This window comes from Kogia breviceps, chromosome X, assembly GCF_026419965.1.
Source record: "Kogia breviceps isolate mKogBre1 chromosome X, mKogBre1 haplotype 1, whole genome shotgun sequence".
Classification (NCBI taxonomy): Eukaryota; Metazoa; Chordata; class Mammalia; order Artiodactyla; family Physeteridae; genus Kogia; species Kogia breviceps.
The window spans coordinates 107,521,196-107,548,009 of record NC_081330.1 but is presented as its reverse complement, the minus strand read 5'-3'; the positions used below and the strand labels follow the sequence as shown (position 1 = coordinate 107,548,009).

Sequence of the window (26,814 nt, the reverse complement as noted above, 5' to 3'; positions counted from 1 at the left end):
CATTCCTGGAACCTACTCTGCTGAGCCCAGAAACCATTCATGAGTTTTCTGTTATATACCTACTAATCCTTCCCACAGCATTCAGTTCAGAACTGAACATCCTACTGAAGCAATCCCAGGGCATTCTAGGCCTTTGGCCATGAGACCATGCTTCTTTCATCTGAGAACATGCAGATTTAAAAAAGCTATTATTTCACCAAAGAAGACATACAGATGGCCAAGAGGCACATGAAAAGATGCTCAACATCATTAATTATTAGAGAAATGCACATCAAAACTACAATGAGGTATCACCTCACACCGGTCAGAATGGCCATCATCAAAAAATCTACAAACAATAAATGCTGGAGAGGGTGTGGAGAAAAGGGAACCCTTTTGCACTGTTGGTGGGACTGTAAATGGATACAGCCACTATGGACAACAGTATGGAGGTTCCTTACAAAACTAAAAATTGAACTACCATATGACCCAGCAATCCCACTACTGGGCATATACCCTGAGAAAACCATAATTCAAAAAGAGTCATGGACCACAATGTTCATTGCAGCTCTATTTACAACAGCCAGGACATGGAAACAACCTTAGCGTCCATTGACAGATGAATGGATAAAGAAGATGTGGCACATATATACAATGGAATATCACTCAGCCATAAAAAAAACAAAACTGAGTTATTTGTAGTGAGGTGGATGGACCTAGAGTCTGTCATACAGAGTGAAGTAAGCCAGAAAGAGAAAAACAAATATTGTATACTAATGCATATATGTGGAATCTAGAAAAATGGTACAGATGAACCTATCTGCAGGGCAGGAAGAGAGATGTAGATGTAGAGAACGGACATGCGGACACAGTAGGGAAGGGGAGGGTGGGACGAACTGATGTATGGTCTTGAGGGATAAGTAGGAGCTGACCAGGAGAGAAGTAGGAAAATGAAATTTGAAGTACAGGGAAAAGCATGAGTAAAGCTCAAGATAAGAATACAAGTCAGAGCTGAGAAACTCTATGAGGCCAGAGGGGAAGGTCCATGGGAGAAAGGAGAGAGAGGTCTGTTTCCTCTATGTCATCCACATTATGTCTGTAAATATGAGTTTTCATCATGTACTGGTGTTTTGTCTAGCAGAGTGGTTCTGAAACTTGAGCAAGCTTGAGAATCACCTGGAGGGCTTATTAAAACACAGGATGGATAGCCTCATCTGCCAGAAGGCAGACAGCAGAAGCAAGAAGAACTACAATCCTGCAGCCTGTGGAAAAAAACCACATTCACAGAAAGACAGACAAGATGAAAAGGCAGAGGGCTATGTACCAGATGAGGGAACAAGATAAAACCCAAGAAAAACAACTTAATGAAGTGGAGATAGGCAACCTTCCAGAAAAAGAATTCAGAATAACAATAGTGAAGATGATCCAGGACCTCAGAAAAAGAACGGAGGCAAAGATTGAGAAGATGCAAGAAATTTTTAACAAAGACCTAGAAGAATTAAAGAACAAACAGAGATGAACAATACAGTAACTGAAATGAAAACTACAGAAGAAGGAATCAAAGGCAGAATAACTGAGGCAGAAAAATGGTAAGTACCTGAAAGAAAGAATGGTGGAATTCACTGCTGCGGAACAGACTAAAGAAAAAAGAATGAAAACAAATGAAGACAGCCTAAGAGACCTCTGAGACAACATTAAACGCAACAACATTCGCATTATAGGGGTCCCAGAAGGAGAAGAGAGAGAGAGAAAGGACCAGAGAAAATATATGAAGATTATAGTCGAAAACTTCCCTAACATGGGAAAGGAAATAGCCAACCAAGTCCAGGAAGCGCAGTGAGTCCCATACAGGATAAACCCAAGGAGAAACATAGTAATCAAATTGGCAAAAATTAAAGACAAAGAAAAATGATTGAAAGCAGCAAGGGAAAAATGACAAATAACATACAAGGGAACTCCCATAAGGTTAACAGCTGATTTCTCGGCAGAAACTCTACAAGCCAGAAGGCAGTGGCACGATATACTTAAAGTGATGAAAGGGAAGAACCTCCAACCAAGATTACTCCACCCAGCAAGGATCTCATTCAGATTCGATGGAGAAATCAAAAGCTTTACAGGAAACCAAAAGCTAAGAGAATTCAGCACCACCAAACCAGCTCTACAACAAATGCTAAAGGAACCTCTCTAAGTGAGAAACACAAGAGAAGAAAAGGACCTACAAAAACAAACCCAAAACAAATAAGAAAATGGTCACAGGAACACACATTTGGAATAATTACCTTAAACATGAATGGATTAAATGCTCCAACCAAAAGACACAGGCTTGCTGAATGGATACAAAAACAAGACCCATATATATGCTGTCTACAAGTGACCCACTTCAGACCTAGGGACACATACAGACTGAAAGTGAGGGGATGGAAATAGATATTCCATGCAAATAGAAATCAAAAGAAAGCTGAAGGAGGAGCTTCAAGATGGCAAAAGAGGAAGACACGGAGATCACCTTCCTCCCCACAAACACATCAGAAATACATCTACATGTGGAACAACTCCTACAAAACATCTACTGAATGCTGGCAGAAGACCTCAGACCTCCCAAAAGGCAAGAAACTCCCCACGTACCTGGGTAGGGCAAAAGCAAAAAGAAAACACAGAGACAGAAGAAGAGGGATGGGACCTGCACCAGTGGGAGGGAGCTGTGAAGGAGGAAAGGTTTCCACACACTAGACGCCCCTTCACGGGCGGAGACTGCGGGGGGCAGAGGGGAAGCTTAGGAGCCACGGAGAAGAGCGTAGCCACAGGGGTGCGGAGGGCAAAGCGGAGAGATTCCCACACAGAGGATCGGTGCTGACCAGCACTCACCAGCCCGAGAGGCTCGTATGCTCACCCGCCGGGTCGGGCGGGGCCTGGGAGCTGAGGCTCAGTCTTTGGAGGTCAGAGCGCAGGGAGAAGACTGGGGTTGGCTGGGTGAACACACCCTGAAGGGGGCTAGTGTGCCATGGATAGCCAGGAGGGAGTCCGGGCAAAAGTCTGGAGCTGCCGAAGGGACAAGAGACTTTTTCTTGCCTCTTTGTTTCCAGGGGCTCGAGGAGAGGGGATTCAGAGTGCTGCTTAAAGGAGCTCCAGAGATGGGTGCGAGCTGCAGCTATCAGCGCGGACCCCAGAGAAGGGCAGGAGACGCTAAGGCTGCTGCTGCTGCCACCAAGAAGCCTGTGTGCAAACACAGCACACTCTCCACACCTCCCCTCCAGGGAGCCTGTGGAGGCCGCCACTGCCAGGGTCCCATGATCCAGGGACAACTTCCCCGGGAGAACACACAGCGCGCCTCAGGCTGGTGCAACGTCATGCTGGCCTCTGTTGCCGCAGGCTTTCCCCGCATCCGTACCCCTCCCTCCCCACAGCCTGAGTGAGCCAGAGCCCCTGAATCAGCGGCTCCTTTAACCCTGTCCTGTCTGAGCAAAGAACAGATGCTCTCAGGCGACCTACAGGCAGATGCGGGTCGAAACCCAAAGCTGAACACCGGGAGCTGTGCCAACAAAGAAGAAAAAGGGAAATTTCTCCCAGCAGCCTCAGGAGCAGTGGATTAAATCTCCACAATCAACTTGATGTACCCTGCATCTGCGGAATACCTGAATAGACAACAAATCATCCCAAATTTAGAAGGGGGACTTTGGGAGCAACGATATATATATATATTTTTTCCCCATTTCCTCTTTTTCCATGGGGAGGACAGGCTCTTGGTGCTCCAGCCAGGCATCAGCGCTATGCCTCTGAGGTGGGAGAACCAACCTCAGGACACTGGTCCACAAGAGACCTCCCAGCTCCACGCAATATCAAACGGTGAAATTCTCCCAGAGATCTCCATCTCAACGGCAAGACGCAACTCCACTCAATGACCAGCAAGCTACACTGCTGGACACCCGATGCCAAAAAACTAGCAAGACAGGAACACAACCCCACCCATTAGCAGAGAGGCTGCCTAAAATCATAATAAGGCCACAGACACCCCAAAACACATCACCATATGTGGACCTGCCCACCAGAAAGACAAGGTCCAGCCTCATCCACCAGAACACAGGCACTAGTCTCCTCCACCAGGAAGCCTACACAACCCACTGAACCAACCTTAGCCCCTTGGGACAGACACCAAAAACAACAGGAACTACGAACCTGCAACCTGCGAAAAGCGGACCCAAACACAGTAAGTTAAGCAAAATGAGAAGACAGAGAAACACACAGCAGATGAAGGAGCTTGGCAAAAACCCACGAAGCCTAACAAATGAAGCGGAAGTAAGCAGTCTACCTGAAAAAGAATTCAGAATAATGAGAGTAAAGATGATCCAAAATCTTGGAAACAGAAAGGAGAAAATACAAGAAATGTTAAACAAGGACCAGGAAGAACTAAAGAGCAAACAAATAGAGATGAACAACACAATAAATGAAATTAAAAATTCTCTAGAAGGGATCAATAGCAGAATAACTGAGACAGAAGAACAGATAAGTGACCTGGAAGATAAAACAGTGGAAATAACTACTGCCAAGCAGAATACAGAAAAAAGGATGAAGAGAATTGAGGACAGTCTCAGAGACCTCTGGGACAATATTAAATGCACCAACATTCGAATTACAGGGGTCCCAGAAGAAGAAGAGAAAAAGAAAGGGACTGAAAAAATATTTGAAGACATTATAGTTGAAAACTTCCATAATATGGGAAAGGAAATAGTCAATCAAGTCCAGGAAGCACAGAGAGTCACATACAGGATAAATCCAAGGAGAAACACGCCAAGACACATATTAATCAAACTATCAAAAATTAAATACAAAGAAAAAATATTAAAAGCAGCAAGGGAAAAACAACAAATAACACATAAGGGAATCCCCATAAAGTTAACAGCTGATCTTTCAGTAGAAACTCGGCAAGCCGGAAGGGAGTGGCAGGACATATTTAAAGTGATGACAGAGAAAAATCTACAACCAAGATGACTCTACCCAGCAAGGATCTCATTCAGATTTGATGGAGAAATTAAAACCTTTACAGATAAGCAAAAGTTAAGAGAATTCAACACCGCCAAACCAGTTTTACAACAAATGCTAAAGGAACTTCTCTAGGCAGGAAACACAAGAGAATGAAAAGACCTACAATAATAAACCCAAAACAATTAAGAAAATGGTAATGGGAACATACATATGGATAATTACCTTAAATGTAAGGTGATTAAATGCTCCAACCAAAAGACGTACACTGGCTGAATGGATACAAAAACAAGGCCCGTATATATGCTGTCTACAAGAGACCCACTTCGGACCTAGGGACACATACAGACTGAAAATGAGGGGATAGAACAAGATATTCCACGCAAATAGAAATCAAAAGAAAGGTGGAATAGCAATTCTCATACCAGACAAAATACACTTTAAGACAAAGACTATTACAAGAGACAAGGAAGGACACTACAAAATGATCAAGGGATCAAACCAAGAAGAAGATATAACAATTGTAAATATTTATGCACCCAACATAGGAGCACCTCAATACATAAGGCAACTGCTAACAGATCTAAAAGAGGAAATCGACAGTAACACAATCATAGTAGGGAACTTTAACACCCCACTTTCACCAATGGACAGATCACCCAAAACGAAAATAAATAAGGAAACACAAGCTTTAAATGATACATTAAAGAAGATGGACTTAATTGATATTTATAGGACATTCCATCCAAAAACAACAGAATACACAATCTTCTCAAGTGCTCATGGAACATTCTCCAGGATAGATGATATCTTGGGTCACAAATCAAGCCTTGGTAAATGTAACAAAACTGAAATCGTAACAGGTATCTTTTCCAACCACAACACTATGAGACCAGATATCAATTACAGGAAAAAATCTGTAAGAAATACAAACGCATGGAGGCTAAACAATACACCACTAAATAACCAAGAGATCACTGAAGAAATCAAAGAGGAAATAAAAAAATACCTAGAAAGATATGACAGTGAAAACACAACGACCCAAAACCTATGGGATGCAGCAAAAGCAGTTCTAAGAGGGAAGTTTATAGCTATGCAAGCCTACCTTAAGAAACAGGAAACGTCTCAAATAAACAACCTAACTTTACACCTAAAGCAATTAGAGAAAGAAGAACAAAAAACCCAAAAGTTAGCAGAAGGAAAGAAATCATAAAGATCAGATCAGAAATAAATGAAAAAGAAATGAAGGAAACGACAGCAAAGATCAATAAAACTAAAAGCTGGTTCTTTGAGAAGATAAACAAAATTGATAAACCATTAGCCACACTCATCAAGAAAAAAAGGGAGAAGACTCAAATCAGTAGAATTAGAAATGAAAAAGGAGAATTAACAACTGACACTGCAGAAATACAAAAGATTATTAGAGATTACTACAAGCAACTCTATGCCAATAAAATGGACAACCTGGAAGAAATGGACAAATTCTTAGAAATGCACAACCTTACAAGACTGAACCAGGAAGAAACAGAAAATATGAACAGACCAATCACAAGCACTGAAATTGAAACTGTGATTAAAAATCTTCCAACAGGGTTTCCCTGGTGGCACAGTGGCTGAGAGTCTGCCTGCTGATGCAGGGGACACGGGTTCATATCCCGGTCCGGGAGGATCCCATATGCCGCGGAGCGGCTGGGCCCGTGAGCCATGGCCACTGGGCTTGCACGTCCGGAGCCTGTGCTCCACAACGGGAGAGGCCACAACAGTGAGAGGCCCGCATACCGCAAAAAAAAAAAAAAAAAAAATCTTCCAACAAACAAAAGCCCAGGACCAGATGGCTTCACAGGCGAAATCTATCAAACATTTAGAGAAGAGCTAACACCCATCCTTCTCAAACTCTTCCAAAAGATAGCAGAGGGAGGAACACTCCCAAACTCATTCTATGAGGCCACCATCATCCTGATAACAAAACCAGACAAAGATATCACACAGAAAGAAAACTATAAGCCAATATCACTGACGAACATAGATGCAAAAATCCTCAACAAAATACTAGCAAACAGAATCCAACAGCACATTAAAAGGATCATACACCATGATCAAGTGGGGTTTATTCCAGGAATGCAAGGATTCTTCAATATATGCAAATCAATCAACATGATACACCATATTAACAAATTGAAGGAGAAAAACCATATGATCATCTCAATAGATGCAGAGGCGGCTTTTGACAAAATTCAACACCCATTTATGATAAAAACCCTGCAGAAAGTAGGCATAGAAGGAACTTTCCTCAACATAATAAAGGCCATATGTGACAAACCCACAGCCAACATCATCCTCAATGGTGAAAAACTGAAATCATTTCCACTAAGATCAGGAACAAGACAAGGTTGCCCGCTCTCACCCCTCTTATTCAACATAGTTTTGGAAGTTCTAGCCACAGCACTCAGAGAAAAAAAGAAATAAAAGGAATCCAAATCAGAAAAGAAGAAGTAAAGCTGTCACTGTTTGCAGATGACATGATACCATACAAAGAGAATCCTAAAGATGCTACCAGAAAACTACTAGAGGTAATCAATGAATTTGGTAAAGTAGCAAGATACAAAATTAATGCACAGAAATCTCTGGCATTCCTATACACTAATGATGAGAAATCTGAAAGTGAAATTAAGAAAACACTCCCATTTACCACTGCAACAAAAAGAATAAAATATCTAGGAATAAACCTACCTAAGGAGACAAAAGACCTGTATGCAGAAAATTATAAGACACTGATGAAAGAAATTACAGATGATACCAATAGATGGAGAGATATACAATGTTCTTGGATTGGAAGAATCAACATTGTGAAAATGACTCTACGACCCAAAACAATCTACAGATTCAATGCAATCCTTATCAAACTACCACTGGCATTTTTCACAGAACTAGAACAAAAAATTTCACAATCTGTATGGAAACACAAAAGATCCTGAATAGCCAAAGCAATCTTGAGAACGAAAAACGGGGCTGGAGGAATCAGGCTCCCGGACTTCAGACTATACTAACAAAGCTACAGTAATCAAGACAGTATGGTACTGGCACAAAAACAGAAATATAGATCAATGGAACAGGATAGAAAGCCCAGAGATAAACCCATACACATATGGTCACCTTATCTTTGATAAAGGAAACAAGAATATACAGTGGAGAAGAGACAGTCTCTTCAATAAGTGGTGCTGGGAAAACTGGACAGCTACACGTAAAAGAATGAAATTAGAACATTTCCTAACACCATATACAAAAATAAACTAAAAATGGATGAAAGACATAAATGTAAGGCCAGACACCATCAAACTCTTAGATGAAAACATAGGCAGAATACTCTGTGATATAAATCACAGCAAGATCCTTTTTGACCCATCTCCTAGAGAAATGGAAATAAAAACAGAAATAAACAAATGGGACCCAATGAAACTTCAAAGTTTCTCTACAGCAAAGAAAACCGTAAACAAGACGAAAAGACAACCATCAGAATGGAAGAGAGTATTTGGAAACGAATCAACGGACAAAGGATTAATCCCCCCAATACATAAACAGCTCATGCAGCTCAATATTTTTAAAAAAACCCAATCTAAAAATGGGCAGAAGACCTATATAGACATTTCTCCAAAGAAGATATACAGATTGCCAACAAACACATGAAAGAATGCTCAACATCACTAATTATTAGAGAAATGCAAATCAAAACTACAATGAGGTGTCACCTCACACCAGTTAGAAAGGACATCATCCAAAAATCTACAAACAACAAATGCTGGAGAGGGTGTGGAGAAAAGGGAACCCTCTTGCACTGTTGGTGGGAATGTAAATGGATACAGCCGCTGTGGAGAACAGTATGGAGGTTCCTTAAAAAACTAAAAATAGATTTACCATATGATCCAGGAATCCCAGTACTGGGCATATACCCAGAGAAAACCGTAATTCAAAAAGACACATGCACCCCAATGTTCATTGCAGCACTATTTACAATTGCCAGGTCATGGAAGCAACCTAAAAGCTCATCGACAGATGAGTGGATAAAGAAGACGTGGTACATATATACAATGGAATATTACTCAGCCACAGAAAGGAACGAAATTGAAATTGGGTCACTTGATGAGATGCGGGTGGATCTAGAGTCCGTCATACAGAGTGAAGTAAGTCAGAAAGAGAAAAACAAATATCGTATATTAACGCATATATGTGGAACCTAGAAAAGTGGTGCAGATGAACCGGTTTTCAGGGCAGAAATTGAGACACAGATGTAGAGAACAAACGTATGGACACCAAGGGGGAAAGCAGCAGGGGGGTGGTGGTGGTGGTGTGCTGAATTGGGCGATTGGTATTGACATGTATACGCTGATGTGTATAAAATGGATGACTAATAAGCACCTGCTGTATAAACAAATTAAATTAAATTAAATTAAATTAAAAACAGAAATACAGGCTGCTGGGTCCCAACCCTGGAGTTCATGATTCTGTAGGTTTGGATGGGTGCTCAAGAATTTGCATTCTAACAATTTCCCAGGTGATACTGCTACTGCTACTCTAGGGATCAACCCTTGGAGAATTAACCACTGGTCTAGCATAATGGTCCTTAATCTCCTGGAGGTCATGAATGCCTTTGTGAAAATGATAGATCCTCTCCTGAGAAACCTGCACAAATATTCATAAACACAAAATACGAACGATAATTTCATGGGCTTCTGAGACCCACTAAGAGGAACTGGAGAGCAGTAGCTTATCTCTACCTCCAAGAAATACAAATGATTTAATGAAGACAACATATCTTTCAAGTACCATTTTAATAGAAAACTCTCAGGAAAAAGAACACATCAAAAATGTCACTAAAGGGCTTCCCTGGTGGCCCAGTGGTTAAGAATCCGCCTGCCAATGCAGGGGACAGAGCTTTGAGCCCTGGTTCGGGAAGATCCTACAAGCTGCGGAGCAACTAAGCCCGTGCGCCACAACTACTGAGCCTGCGCTCTAGAGCCCGTGCTCTGCAACGAGAGAAGCCACCGCAATGAGAAGCCCGCGCACCACAACGAAGAGCAGCCCCGCTCGGCGGAGCTCGAGAAAGCCCGCGCGCAGCAACGAAGACCCAATGCTGCCAAAAATAAACAAATAAAGTAAATAAATTAATTTTTTTTAAAGTCACTAAAATGTGATTTTTGCTTACTTATGCATCTTGGAATTAGTCATAGTGATCCCAGGCACAAAATGACTAGATTTGGGGAACGGGGCACACCAAAAGGCAGCCCCCTTGAGGGCTAGAAGGAAATTCCTGTCACTCCAACCACATTCAAGTAATCTGGCCCTTTCCCATTTTGCCCTGCCATCCGCTTGGGAAATAAATATCAAATAAAAGAGGGGTTGGTGGGGAACATGACGGAAAAGGGGCGGGGGGCATTCAGCCAGGGGCCTGGGGAAAGACACGGAAGTTGGTGCCTCTGGGAAAGCATAGCTATGGCTCTAGGAACTCTGTCCAGTACCTCAGTGAACCAGTTCAAGATTGCAGAAAGAGCTAATTAAGAATGTGCTTAAAAGGAAACCAAATCGGCTGTGCTACACCATGATATGAGACAATCCCTGTTGGAGAGAAAGAACATTTTGACTTCACGCTTTACCTAGGAATCTTCCTCACATGCCTTCTGCAACCCAGCAGTATAGACATTTTTAAATGACCCTGAAAAGAAAGCAGAGAAGTGTTCTTTACTTCATGCAAGGAAAGCCACCATTCCTTTCAAGAACCTCAGGCCTGCTCTGCCTACATGCATGAAGTCAGGAACATGAGGCAAATATTGTATTATTCATCTTGGCAACTATAAATTCAAGTGATGGCTCTGAGGCTGGGAAACAAAGGCCCGCTGAGCCGGAAAGCAGAACTCTGGCTTCAGCTTCTCGAGGAAGTGATAGCGCTGCAGGCAAAGCTCCCTGTAATCATCTGGGGGAAATACACCTCTGAGTCAAAGAAGCTTTTCTGCCACGGCACGGACTGTTTTGCCTAAAGCCAGGAAATCTCTGTCTGATGATAACGTTTTAGCTGCTGATTCGTCTCCTCTGTCTTCGATTCCTCTCAGCAAACTTTTACTGGGTCTCATCATGGGCACATTTACAGAGCAATTTCCATGATGATAAAATCTCTTCAAATGAGATTTAAAATGTAATTAAAGGGCAGATGTGATGTGGTAAAGGCGTTGTTGTGCAGTGGCCATATATCATCATGCCATAGAGTGCTCATTCAGCTAGCCTATGGCACGACCCCAATTTTGCTCTGGTAAGATTACATGTCCTTGTTTCATGCTAATAGCTTGATTAGGGAAAATTTTTTTTTCAAAAAAGATAAAACAGCCTCTCTATTGGAGAGACAAGTCCATGAATATGAGTTAGATTTTTGTAACCTCCTCCATTCATTCTGTATCTTAGATTTCAGAGGCTGCAAGAAACTCCTCGGATACAGAGGCGAACACTGACAAACTGTCAGGTGAAAGCTGGAAGGATCTGCTTGCCTTGAGAAATGGATCTCCGTAAATCCTAGGGCCTGTTCTCGTGGTTTTAAGGGCAATCGCTTGAAAAGTGGCAACTACAGGTTATAGCTCCCTGAACAGATGAATACTTGCTTCTGGAAAACTGCATGGAGCCTGAGAAAGCAAGAAAATATTCCTTGAGCAGTTCTTTTTTTTTTTTTTTTTTTTCGGTATGCGGGCCTCTCACTGTTGTGGCCTCTCCCGTTGCGGAGCGCAGGCTCCGGACGCGCAGGCTCAGCGGCCATGGCTCACGGGCCCAGCCGCTCCGCGGCATGTGGGATCTTCCCGGACCGGGGCACGAACCCGTGACCCCTGCACCGGCAGGAGGATTCTCAACCACTGCGCCACCAGGGAAGCCCCTAACATACATTTTTGAAGAGAAAATGGTGACTGTGTCTTCTAAATAAAAGCAGCTTATATTCCTCTTTAGTCCAAAAAAAAAAAAAAAGCTCACTAGTTAATCTACAAGTTTCACCTCCCTTATCGAAGATGCAAGGCCTATTTTCAGTTTGCTTTAATAGCAAACAATTCATGGAAAGTTTGATTTCACTATAACAATAAACTCTTTTAGCCAAATAACCCTTGTCAACTCCTGGATAAAATTTTCTGCCAAAGAATTCCCCTACTTCCCACTCACCACCAGAGATAAAAGGATTGAAGAGACAGCACCATTCTCTGTAGGACTGTTTGCTTGCACTCAGTCAGCCAAGCTTCCACTGCCTGATTTCATTGCCATGGAAAGTCCTACAGGATAACTTGGAGAGCAGCTACCTCTATTACTTCTCCAAACATCCCACTGCTTCCAATTACCACTGATTTTCTGTTATAATCAGTAGCCTTGAAACTTATAACTATCCAACTGTTTTAAATGCAGAAGAGAAAATCCTAGGCAAAATGGGGAACAAAAAAGAGTTTCCGCGTTTCTGAAGAGTGGCATTGTGCCTGCGTGATTATTTTTCATCAGTTTTGACTTCTCAGAGAGGCAGTATTTCTTTTCATTTATTTCTCTAGGCGGACATTTCTTTTCACTAAATAGTTAATGAGCATGGTGCAAATCTGGCATTCTTCCTTTTGACATCTTTACTCATGAAATAAGTAAAAGCAGTCCCCAACTTACAAAGAGTTCTGTAACCAAAAGTCATTTGCAAGTCAATGGTTCAGAGCCCCAAATTCAAATTTCCACAGAAACAACAGCTATGTATGTCTGACACCAGGACAGTCATGGCTATTTGATCTCAAACATGGATGATCTAAGTCATTCTGATAGCACTAGTTTGGGTTCTGTGATTTGAGAGGCATACATCTTTTGGAGTACAAAAGGGAATGAAGTATGAAAAAATATATATCTCTCTTTGAATCCTGACTCCGCCCAATGCAAAACAGTAAGCAAAAGACATCTGAGACGGGCATGAATGAAATGGGCGTGTACCTGTCATTCTACCTCCTGGCACCTGGTCATCTCTACCCCCCATATTTCCTCAGGTCCCTAATAATCCTTCTTTCCTACCTGTTAAAAACTGCACTCCCAGAGTCTGACCACTTCCACGTTCTGGGAGATTTTTACCTTTTAAAAAGAGGAAGCTGGCAGTGCGCTCGGCAGTGCCCCCGATCTGTCTCTTGCTTCAACAGTGTTTGGATGGAACAGACCCAGGGATGCCCTTTGCTCCAGCCTCCGACCACCCTCCAACCTGTGCTCCACTCGCAACCTTCGGAACCAGCCGCTCAGCTGTCCTCGGCCACCGGGACCGCCAACACCGTATTTTGAGCTTCACTCCGTATTACCAATCCACCACAAACTCCCAGATTCATCAGAATGATTCCGCCGAGGTGGAGGCCGCCGTCAACATGCATCTGCGGGCCTCCCGCACCTACCTCTCTCTGGGCGCCTATTTCCACCGCCACGACATGGCTCTGGAGGGCCTGGGCCACCTTTTCCGCGAAGTGCCCGAGGGGAAGCGTGAGGGCGCCCAGCGCCTCTTGAAAATGCAAGAACAGGGCGGCAGCCGCGCCCTCTTCCAGGACGTGCAGAAGCGTCTCGGGGTGAGTGGGGTGAAACCCAGGACGCTGTGGAAGCCGTCGTGCTCGCGGAGGAGAACCTGAACCAGGCCCTGGTGGACCTGCACGCCCTGGGCTCTGCGCGCACAGACCCCCGCCTCCGTGACCTCCCGGAGAGCCGCCTCCTAGATGCGCAGGTGAAACTCATCCAGAAGATGCGCGACCACCTGACCAACCTCCGCAGGCCGGCTGGTCCCCAGGAGGGGCTGGGCGAGTCCCTCATCGAAAGGCTCAGCCTCCAGCACGACTAGGAGCGTCCGGAGCCCAGCGGCCTTTGAGGAGCCCCTCTGGCGTCAGGGCTTCTGCCTGAAGCCCCGCTCTGCAGCCTCTAGGCAGCTTTTTAACCACCCTGGAGCTCTCTCCCAAGCCTTGGAGCAAATGGAAACAATAAAGCTTTTTGCAGCAGCAAAAAAAAAAAAAAAAGCGGAAGCTGAGTTAAACCAAATGAATCTCAAATTGGTAGAATTTCAGAGAGTATAAGAATGCAAAGTGAAATATTCAGATGGTAGCAAAAGTGTCTGGGGGCAGAAAGGCTTCAGCCATTCTTGCTCGGAAATCTACAATACATTGGATAATACTACGGATGGCTCACTCAAGCCTCTACACTACCCTCCATCCAACTGAGCAGGTTGGAAATTAAAAACTGCATTTGCCAAACTTCCACGCAGGTAGGGTTCTGGATATGAATTAGGTTTTAATAAGTTAGGGTTGTCAGATAAAATACAGGGTGCCCAGTTAAATGTGAATTTCAGCTAAACAATGGATATTTTCTTAGCGTAAGTATGTTGAATGCATTGTTTTTGTTTGCTAAATCTGGCAACCTTACATCAACAGATGTATCTGTGAGTGATTTAGAAGGTGGAAGTAGGGTCTTGGCCATCTCTCTGCCCCTTTTGGCTGTTTCTGTCAGCTAGTTTAGTCATCGAAGCATGAGATTTCCCATATCACATTTCCAAAGTGCATTCTCCAGTTTCCCGGTTGAAGAAAGGCAGCTGCTGCTAACAGGAGCTACAAAAGTGATAGCTTCTAGATCTCAACTACCTGAATCGTAGTTCACAGTTACAGAGTATGTTCTTGAATTCATTGCTTCAGTGGTACTTCAGAGATGGTAGTTCCCTAGGGGATCAGTTCTATCTGACTTTAGAATTCTGTGCTGGAAGCCAGGGCTAAAATCTGCTCATTCAGCCTTTCCAAAGATTTAGTATGCATCTAATCCTCTGTACTAAAAGATTCTCTGATTATCATACCTGGAGTAGCTTCTTTTTTCTGAACTGAACTCTGACCCTCAGAGCCAGCTTCCCTATTTGTTTCTAGTACTGGCAATATCTTCCTTTAGTCAAAGGAAGTTTGCAGCCTTAAATATCTACAAACAGTAAAACTCTATGGTTTTCTCAACATGGCTCTCTGTCACAGCCATGTGATCTCCCATAAAAGGGCGGTAGGAAGTGAGGCAGGCAGAGGAATTTGTATCTCTGGATTAATGTCTCATTTGTAAAGAAAATACTTTACAAGATACTTTAGGTTGTGGCAACACATTAAGATAGCCACACATTATGTCATCATTCTTTACAATAATCTCAGCATTATTTTCCTTATCTCTTTGGTTCCTCATACCTAGATGTCAAATTTACACTGACAACATATTTGATGCCTAGGGAAAAGATATGATTCAACAGTTGCATAACATGATGTTCTATTAATTAAACATGGTACACTGACATTAAACCTCCAAAAAAAAAAGAATATCACAAACTTGTTTCATATTTAAGTCATGGGGAGGAGCGAAGAGATACTAAGGAAAGACAGTGAGCTTGCAGGCCTGGCTCGCACACGTGAGGTTAGCTCTGGAGAAGCGAGCTTACCTCTGTGCTGTCAGCACCTGGCACAGTGCTTAGCACATACTAGGCACTCAATAAATTGAGCTGAATTTTTTAATCATCTAGCTGCATTCACCTACTCTGCATATGTCTCATGCATAATTTCATTTCCTAAAAGTACCAAGTTCCAACATCAGGAGACATAGACATGGCAAGCACTGACCATCTCTGGAGGTCAAGGTTTTCTACTTGTGTGTCCATGTAAAAGGGTGACTCTATAGTTTATTGTTCAAACGAGAATACTTTTGAGAGTATATGGGGGTGCTATTAATAATGACATGAGAACAACAGGCATAAACTGGGACTGTCCTGGGAAAAGCAGGATGGGTAAACTTACAGCCATCAGTAAAGCGGGAAAAATGTCCTAAATCCTTATGCTTTTTCACTATCAGCTGACGCAGCCTTTCTTCCTACTCATTCTCTCCAAGCAACAAAAGGTCTGTGACAGGATGTTTCCTTCCTGCCTGGGGTTCACTGAGGGTGGTAAATTGATCCCTGTGGCTGTTTCTCGCATTTAGGGAATGACAGGCAGAGAAAGACCAGAGGTTCGGGCCACTGTGTGTGCACTCAGGTGCCTCTTCACCACGCGGAGTGAACACCTTCAGCTCTGTCTTCTACGGGAAGGAAAACTAGAAGAGGGCCAATGACAAAATGCCCTTCAAAGAAAACATTTTGTGAGCCTGTGTGTAGCAGAGATAAGAACTAGGACACTGTCAAGAGAAAGATCCCAGAATACCTTCTTGAAAGAAAGATCTTTTATTTTTTTTAAAAAAAGGAATATAAGTGAATGTTGCTACAACATCTATTGTGTATCATCTGCCATATTCCTCTCAGCAAATGAACATCAGAGTTTCTGCATTTGTCATTAAGGCAAACAGGAAAGAATTTACTTTCTTGAAATTTACTTTGAATTCTCCTTTATGGAGAAATAATTCATTCTGTACATATTTCATACTTGACATTTAATAAATACCAAGTTTACGTCTACAAAAATGGCTTTGAGGGGCTCCCATGTCAATCAAAAGTATCTCCCAAGACATTTCTATGCATATCTAAGGAGAACAGGGAGGTTAAAAAAAAAAGAAAGAAAAAACCAAAACCAAAACCAATAACATGAACGACAAAATTCAGGATTTTGATTCATAAGTCATGGATCAAGAATTGGTTCACCATAGGTGCATGGGGAGGCAAAGATATACAATGGAGAAATGACAGTCTCTTCGATAAGTGGTACTGGGAAACCTGGACAGCTACATGTAAAAGAATGAAATGAGAACACTCCCTAACACCATACACAAAAATAAACTCAAAATGGATTCGAGACCTAAATGTAAGACAGGACACTATAAAACTCCTAGAGGAAAACATAGGAAGAACACTCTTGGACATAAATCACAGCAAGATCCTTTTTGACCCACCTCCTAGAGAAATGGAAATAAAAACAAAAATAAACAATTGGGACCTAATAAAAGCTTTTGCACAGCAAAGGAAACCATAAACAAGACGAAAAGACAACCCTCAGAATGGGAGAAAATATTCGAAAACAAATCAACGGACAAAGGATTAACCTCCAAAATACATAAACAGCTCATGCAGCTCAATATTAAAGAAACAAATAACCCAATACAAAAATGGGCAGAAGACCTAAATAGACATTTCTCCAAAGAAGATATACAGATGGCCAACAAACACATGAAAGAATGCTCAACATCACTAATTATTAGAGAAATGCAAACCAAAACTATAATGAGGTATCACCTCACACCAGTTAGAATGGGCATCATCAGAAAATCTACAAACAACAAATGCTGGAGAGGGTGTGGAGAAAAGGGAACCCTCTTGCACTGTTGGTGGGAATGTAAATGGATACAGCCACTGTGGAGAACAGTATGGAGGTTCCTTAAAAAACTAAAAATAGAATTACCATATGACCCAGCAATCCCACTACTGGGCATATACCCAGAGGAAACCGTAATTCAAAAAGACACATGCACCCCAATGTTCACTACAGCACTATTTACAAGAGTCAGGTCATGGAAGCAACCTAAATGCCCATCGACAGACAAATGGATAAAGAAGATGTGGTACGTATATACAATGGAATATCACTCAGCCATAAAAAGAAACGAAACTGAGTCATTTGTTGAGACATGAATGGATCTAGAGACTGTCATACAGAATGAAGTCAGAAAGAGAAAAACAAATATCGTATATTAACGCATGTATGTGGAACCTAGAAAAATGGTACAGATGAACCGGTTTGCAGGGCAGAAGTTGAGACACAGATGTAGAGAACAAACAAACGTATGGACACCAAGGGGGGAAAACCGCGGTGGGGTGGGGGTGGGGGTGTGCTGAATTGGGTGATCGGTATTGACACGTATACACTGACGTGTATAAAACCGATGACTGATAAGAACCTGCAGTATAAAACAAACAAACAAACAAAAACAACTAATACTAAACTTTCTTTGGGTTATTTGTATGGAAGTATGTTAATATAAATGTTTCAGACATTACATGAAATTTCTAAAAATCTTATATTTTCTGGTATAATGTTGTAAGTCATAATTCTAGTTATTACTTTAAAATGTATATCTCAGAAAAAACTAAAAAGAAAAAAAAGAATTGGTTTAAATTCAAAGTCTCTAATCATAGAACTTCAAAGAGATATGGCCAATTACACACATCAGCCTTTTCCTTTTGAAGAAAAGCAAAGAGAAGACAGTGCAATGGAAACCTCCTGCTAGTCTGGTTACTCCTGAGGGCAGGAGCCATATCTGCCTTGCTCAGTGCTGTAACTCCAGCTTCCAGGATGGGAGTCGGCATGCAGCGGCTTTTGTTTTCAAGAGAGGTATCAAATAAACCACTGGATAAATTAATGAATGGATCAGTTATGTAAGAAGTCAAGTAACTGCAGAACATCAAAGAAGGTTGATATTGAGAGTCAAGGAGTTGGTCACCTTGGCATGTCACAGACGGTAGGGAACCTTGGTATGTAACTAAATAATGGAGCCCCGGTTTCCCTTGCTAGCGGTCCAGTTTACCGTATGATTGTCTTAACCATTTTTTCCCTCCAGTTTTCCAAGTCACAGCGGTTCTCCTCACCTCCCCTGGTATGATGGTAGGATTATCATTTGCCATTCTCCATCCATCCATTCACTCATTCTACAAACAAACACTGAACACTCGCCAGGTGCCCAGCCCCAAGATGAACTTGACAGACACGGTCCCAGCCCGGGCTAAGGTTTTTCTCTTTTAAAGGAATAATATCATGGTTTAGATCAGGTACTCTGAACACAAAGCACCGTGAAAGCTGGACAACTCTTAACGCAGCAGAGATTCTAGGACGTGACGAACAAACCCGAGAGAATCTTTTTTAATTTAACACTTAGAAAATCAGCTAAAGGGTAAAACTGTTTGCACAGAAAGTGACACCATTTAAGAGGAGACTGAGTAATTACTGGGTTCTTTTGATTAGGTAGAAAGCCTATCCTGGGAGTTAAAAATCTCAAGGTAGACTTCTCTTGGCCTATTTACCTGTTTGGACTAGCCACATGGTCCTAAATTAATGACATAATTAAAAACTATTCTTCTCTACCAGAACCCCTCATCTTATATGCAAGGTAGCTTTGGGGCCTAGGATTAATAGTAACAAACAAGCAAACAAACCAGAAATCCAAATTTATTCTGCAGTATCTTTTATCAGATTTCATGGACATTGGTGTCTAATTTCAAAAAAATATAGGGAAGGTTTCAATTGGGGAGGTGAGAAAAAAAAGAAGGAAAAGAGATGGAAATAATTGCAAGGAAAATTCTGAAACAGTTTTCATAAACATAGAAGCAATGAAATGGACTTTAAGCTGCAAACAAAGAAGAATTGCTCACTGATTCTGTAGCCAACACTTTCTCTAATATCCCAGAGCAGCTATTTCAAATTGCCATTCTCCTTGAATCTCAGACTCTATCCCCATCACTCCGCATTTAACTACTGTTTCTGCTTCAATGAGAAACATAAATTCAGTAGAAGGGCCCTATCTTCAGCTTTCACCTAACAAAAGTACCAGCAACTACACCTATTCTTCCCTCCTCCCTTGCAGCTACAACAGAAGATGTGCCTTCATTCCTGTCTGAGGTTACTGGTTGTCCCTCATTTCTTCTGCATCCTCAACCTCTCCCTCTCTATTGTCTCCTTTCCACTGGCATTTACAGGTGCTCAAGCCCCTGCTGTCTTAAGACCATGCTCTTCTTCTTGCCCCGATACCATCTTCTGTTACTATGTATGGTCGTTCTCTTTTCCCATCACAGCTACAAGTCTTGAAAGACTTGCTTTGCCTTTGCTCCTTGATTTTCTCAGTTCCCAATCATGTCTCAACCCACTGTAATCTTGGTTCTCTATTTACCACTGAGTAATTACTGAGTTCTTCAAAATCAACAGTGAAATTACTCACGTCAGGGTTAACAGTACCCACCGTGTTGCTAAATTAATGGAATATTTTTGGTCTTATCTTTTATGTCTCTTTCGTAGTACTTGATAAACCTGAACGCTACTTTTTTTTTGGAAGCCTCTCTTCCCTTGGATTCTGTGACATCACACGCACCTGGTTTGTCTCCTACCTACTGAATTGCTCATTTCCCTGTCTCTGCTGCAAGTTTATTTTTCTCTGCTTATCCCTGAAATGCTGGTGTTTTTCTGGGTTTACTCCTGGGCCTTTTCTTCTTCTATATCTACAAACTTTTCCCTAAACCATTTCAAACACTTGCAAGGTTTTAATCCCTACATACTGACAAAATCCAATTAAATAGCTCTAGCTCAGAACATTTTCCAGAGGTATAGCTCACACACCCAGCGACCTGGCCATAGCCGTTTGTATGTCCCATGGGCAATTCAAACTCAACACTTGCAAGGCTGAACTCAATACCACCCCTCCTGTTTCAGCACCCTCCATCTCCTTCAGACCCCGTTTCTTTTGCAAAGGGTTTGGAAGAAAGCTATTACCATCTACCTGATTGTTCGAATTAGATGTCTGACTTAACTCTTCCCTTCCACTCACCTACCCTAATCTAACAATCGTGATAGCATCGAGTCTACCCTTTAGAGAGCTATCACATCTGGGTCCTTCCTACGGCTCTCCATCTCCACCATCACAACTTCGTCGAGATCATCATCACCACTCTCCTGGATAACTGCACTAGTGTCCTGTCTCCAGTTTACTGAGCTTCGTTTGGTTCCTTGGATTGCCGTGAAAGTTCTCCATTCCAGGCCTTCATACGTACTATTCCCTCTGCCAGGAATTCTCCTCCAAATCCCCAACGGGACCTGGCTAACTCCTGTTTCTCCTCAGGTCTCAGCCAAGGTAAGACTTCCTTCTCATCCTACCAAACCAGGATGGGGTTATGTTTATGTGTACTCAGCACTAGCACAGCACCGTTTTTACCATATAGTAGATGCGTGTTTAATTTCCTTCCTCCTCCATTATACTACGGATCAAAGAACACAGAGAGCAAACCTGTCTTCTTTATTTATGATGCATCTCTAGTGTAGCGCAGTGTCTGGTACATCAAAAACCTTCATGAAATAAATGTATAAATAAATGTATGCTTGCACCCAAAGACTATTCCACCATGCTCCCTTCTAGTCATTGGCAGTTAATGTTTTTTGTTGTTACTGTTTTATACGGAAAGGTTAATGTCTTATGAGTTCTTAGTACATACGTTTCTGTTTAATTTTTTAAATTAGAAAATCCTAATGAATGAACAGCATGGGATATCAAAAATTTCCCCTATGGTGATATTTTTCATATATCATACATCTTCCAGAAATAATATATAAACTTAAACAAATGAGAAGCCAAAAAACTGAGGTAGAGCTATTTAGAAATAAATTTATGGAAGCACAAGGCCATGAACACCTGTGCACTTTGTGCACTGAACAAACCAAAGATGCACCATCCACACAGTGAACTGTATGCTTTACAACATGAGCAACGCTTCATGGTGACTTGGAGTAGAAGCAAAAGGTAAGGGTTATTCGTTTTCTTTATTTTCTTTTCAAACTGCCTTTTGATGGTGAAGAATGGTTATTATTGTACTCTAGATTTTAAATCTACTTAACAGAGCTGTTAGAATTGTAAAGATAGAGACTATCTTAAAGGTCATGCGGAGGTTTCGTCTATGTGCAAACTACGCTAGGGGCTGACAGCTGCATGAGGCACTGTCTTGAGTAATATTCTGATACAGCACTGATTGATTAGTGTTGTCTCTCACGGGCAAATGAGGGAGAAGTGAAAGGCATCAACTTATTTGCCTTCCCTGATCTAGTTAATCCTTTTATTTTCCAGATAAGAAAACGAAGGTCCAGAAAAGTAAGGCAACTTGCTCAAAGTTAACCTCAGTGCCGGAGCAGAACCCAGTTTTTTTCTTTTTTAACTTCTAGCCCAGGTCCCTTCTTTGACACCTGGTCTCTAGATTCCTTACCGAGATAAATTATAAATCTGAGCCCTGTGATTTACTACCTTTCAAATTTTAACTTGCGTTCAAGGTTAACTTCCCGCCTCGGTTCGCAAGCGTAAATAAATGTAGGTTTGCCGTCTTGAGAACACAGCGCGCTCAGAGCAAATGGTCTTCAGCTTCGTCAAGCTATCACATGAAATACAGTGACGAGTGCACCCCCTAAAAGGCCAATGTTATAAGTAGTAAGGGCCACTGTCAGTCCGGTTAAGCATTGCAGGAGGAGGAGGAATCTTGAGTAGGATAACAGAGAAACCATCTGTAATATCATTATGAGCCGTATTTGGCTTGAATCCACACAAATGGTGGAAAAATACTTGCACAGACTTTTGTCCCGGTGCGAAGAGGTAAAGAGTGGGATTAAATGTCTATTAATGTCTTAAACATGGTGCTAGGCACTGGAGATACAATGCCACAGAGAACAGATGTGACCCCTATCTTTGTGGTCGCTACATTTAAGTGGAGAAGTCAGGCACTGAACAGTGATGTGAGCATTACAAAGTAGGAAGTACAAGAAACTTATTGGTGGTGGGGGGAGGGTAATGCGATAATCCTGAATTTGGGGCAATTGCTACTCAGAGGCAGACTACAGACATCAGTCTGTAGTTTCTGTAGCCATTCTGTATCCAAATTGGATATCCAAAATAGACACTAGATTGCTATGGAAAATTTACAAACTTAATATTCACAAACTGGCATTTTAAAATAAGTGAATACAAATAAGACAAATTCAAATTGAGTAATAACGACTTACATCCCAATATACACTGGTTATAGAAAAAAGATACGGACCCTTACGTCAATATGTCCTCTAATGTCTACAAGATGCTTATCACTGTGTACCAGACGCTTTTCCACTTGCTTTGCAAATCAGGTTAATAAAGGTACCTGGTAATCAGGATTCATTCTTTTCATTCACTCGGAAAACCAGAAGTACCTTTTCTCACTGAGATTCTGAAGGGGAAGTAAAACACCATTTATTTGGAGATTCTCTGGGTGTCAGTGTGTGCTTTTATAAACAGGAAATGATTTATGACTTATCAAAAGGTATGCCTCTGAGTCTCTTACCTAATCTCTAAACCCAGCTGACTTTCCCCATTTCTCTAACACTGAGCATAGGGAAAGGAGACGCTCTTGATTAGCCAACAGACACCGCTGGTCATACACCAACCTATATTTGACTGAGGGCTCGGGCATTGTGAAATGACCCAAATGCAGCACTTACAGATGAAAACTGCTCTGAGGATTTTCCACTCTGAAAAGGAGAAGGAAACCAAGTAGTTCTTATCATTCCATACAACTTAAGAGCCTCTCCTTGGGCAATATTACATGACCTGCAAAATATCTTTTGTACAATGTTTACATATTAAGAAACAAGAGAAAGGAGCTGTCGTCGTAAATTAGAACACGACTAAAATGCTGATCCTGGAAAACTGAAAAATGATTTTAATTTCTAAAAGTGTTTCTGCCCAGAAAGAAATAAGAGAAGTATCCTTTTTTTTTTTTTTTTTTTTTTTTTTTTTTTTTTTTTTTTTTTTTAAGAGAAGTATCCTTTAGTGCTACAAAACCTGCCTCTCTGGAGGCTAGGGTATGGAACGGGTGAGGATCTATCCATTTTGATACAACCACTGACAATTTTCTACATTGTCACTGATTAGTGTAGTCAATAAGCATCGATTTAGAACCCACCATGCTCTAGAGCTGGGCTGCTCTGCCCAATACAGTAGCCACTGGCTGGACGTAGCTGATGAGACTGAGACTGAATGTTTAAATTTTAGTTTAAATATAAATTTTAAAGCTGATACTTTGTTCGGTTATTGAAAAACTTCAATATGTTTAGAACAACATGAGTACACGAATCTGCTTTTTCAACGGTAAATTTTATGAAATCTAAATACAGATCAAATATCTCCAACGAAAACAGACTGGCTGAATCGAGATGAGATGTAGTTGTAAAATACATACCAGATTTCACAGACTTGGAATGGAAGACAGTGCAAAACATTTCATTAATACTTTTTCATTGATTGCATATAGTAATACACTGGGCTTAATAAAATATATTATTACAATTCATTCACTTGTTTCTTTTTTCTTTTAAAGAGTGTGGCTACTAGAAAATTTAAGATAACATATGTGGTTTGCAGTATATTTCTACTGGACAGAACTGTTTAGATACTGTTCGGACATTGGAAACACAAATCTGAAACGTGAGGATTGTCTTGAAGGGTGGTAAAACCATTGCTAGAGCAGGAAGATACAGAGAAATGCCCAGGACACCAAGAGACATAGATGAGAAGCAATTAAATCAGAGGGAGGTCAAAGATGGCTTCCTGAAAGAAGAGATGCAAGCTTCAGTTGATTCTTGAAGTTTCAGTAGGAATTGGATGAAGAAAGAAGGGCATTCAAGGAAGAGGGAATGGCATGTACAATAACCTTGAGAGCAGCAGTATAATACAGTGATTAAGAACCCAGAATTGCCACTCTTTGGGTCATACTCAAGCTGTACCGCTAACTAACCATAGGACCTCAGCCAAGTTATTTAACTTCTCTATGTCTGTCTCTTTCTCTATGAAATGGGGATAAGACTATCGCTTACCTCATAAGGTTACTGTGAGAAATGAATGAGTTAATAAAATATCGGTCAGAACTATGTCCAATGCCACATCAGTGTTTGCCGTTATCACCATAAATAAGAAAAAGACGTAATTCCCTTATGACTGGAGTACAGGGTTTGTATGAGAGGGTCATCTGAGATGGGGCTACCAAGCAGATGGGGCACCACACATTCACCTAAGCAGTTTGACCTTTTATCCTTAAAGCTGTGAAGAATTATTAGTCACATCTAAAAACAGTATCTCGGGCATAAGGGTAGCAGAGAGTTTAGAGGGGGCTAAGGACCTACGTAAGAGGTAAGAGGCCAGGTGCAGCTACCTAGTTGAGAAGCGATGCAGGGGTCGGGGAGGGCATGAATAATGTGGCAGTGGCTGCTAGCTGCTCTCAGAACCTTGACTCCTTCTTTGTGGGTACCCAATTCGACTTCACTTCCCATCCTCTCTGCTGTTACCTGTGGCCAGGGGACAAACTTCTAGCCAGTGGAAGGTGAGCGTGAGGGATGTGGGCCTCCCCTGGTGACGGTCCCCTTTTGGCTCCAGAATGTCTTCAGAAGGGCAATCTTGGAAAGTGCGCAGTGAAGATGCAAGAGCCTTGCTGGCCCGGGTGGGCTCACTCCTCCTTTCCCACACACACATCTAAACACCGACTAACATGGACTCACCTTGGACTGCTTACATGAGAAAGGAATGCACTTCTGTATTTTAAAGCCATTTTATAGTCATACTTCTGGAGGAACGTTTGACACAGCTGTTTTAGCCCATCCTGACTAATATAGATATGAAAAGAGCTAAAAACATTTTTATGAAGTAGAAAGCCTTGATGACTGAGAAGATATGGGAGCGATGAAGAGAGTTGTCCCCAAATTCTTTGAGTGGCACAGTCTCAAATGTTATCCTGAATGCAAATATAAACAGTGAGCCAACAAGTATTTTCTTTGTGACCTTGTCGAAGCATATTTTACGCCGCCCACGTAAGCAGTAAGGCAGGAACAGAACTAAAATTCTGATTAGGCTAAAGAAATTAAGCGCATACTTAAACTTGGCAGAAAAGAGGTCAAGCTGCACAAGAAACTGGGAAATCTGAGCGACCCTTCTAAGTCTACACAAGAAGAAAAGTGAGAGAAGTCAGTTGGTTAAGGTCATAAGAGTCAAGAGGATCCTAAAATTCTAGACAAGCAGGTTTTGGGTTCCCAGAGGACAGAGGATAAGAGCAGTTCTGACATACCCAAACTAGGAAAACTGAACACTGATTCCAAGTCAATAGCCTTGTATACTCCTGGGTAAATAAACAAGGGCCTCCAGAAGGAAGGTCAGAGTCTCTTCATCTCCAGAAATCTAGATGTGGCTTACTCTTGGGATGGAAAAGCGCTAAATCTTCCCAGGGCTCTAAGGACTCCTGCTGTGTATAATGGAAAAAGGGCTATATCTTCAAGGGATTTTGCAAAACATGGTAGTTCCGCGGAATCAAATCCAAGACCAAAGTCAAAGGCCATGGTCAGACCCAGCATCAGACCAAGAGTCTTGAGCCCACAGCTCCATTCCCTTTCACGCCCACAACAACTCTAACCAGCCAGGCAGCTCAGCAGAAGCTCACTGAGGACCAGTATGAAAGGGGTGTGAGATGAATGTTGCTACTGCCGTTCTGGTAACGGGTGTGAGCTCTCGATTTCACCATGATTACGGTAATTCCCCTGCCCTCTGTGACTGCCTTGTGATACTTGTTTCAGGTTAAGAACCATATTTCTTTCTACTAGATTTCTCAAATCATTTTCCTTACGGTGTTGCTTCACAGGAGCGATCCATTTTCCTCATCACGATTTTTGAAAACACGTGATGAAAAAAAAATGCGTGCTATCTGCAGTAATTACTCTTTCCCTTGCCTTAGAAAAAGTATTCTAGGGGAAAAAAAATGACGAGTACTGTAGAAGTTGTGAGAATGGGCATTTCTGGTTTCTGACAGGGCTTTGTTAGCCTCTGGCTGCTCTGGACTTTACCAGCCACATATGCTGAAGAACTGCAGGCTGAAAGATCAGCCCTTCCTACCTCTAAATCAATGAACTTCTAAAACCCACCCCACAGTGTATCTGGGTGCCCACTAGCACACACAGTCTGAGATTAACTTGAGCACTCACCAGGTGTCAGATACTGGCCTAAATGAGTTCAATGTATTAATTCACTTAATTCTCATAACAACCCTATGAAGTTGGTACAATAATTTCATTGTACATGTAAGGAAACCAAGGTACAAAGAGG

General features: G+C 41.9%; 1 protein-coding gene across 18 annotated transcripts in view; it reads right to left on the bottom strand.

Moving 5' to 3' along the window:
* The window catches only part of DMD (dystrophin), a 2,551,447-nt gene that overhangs the window by 397,556 nt on the left and 2,127,077 nt on the right, over positions 1-26,814 (bottom strand). The gene's annotated exons all lie outside the window — the stretch shown is intronic.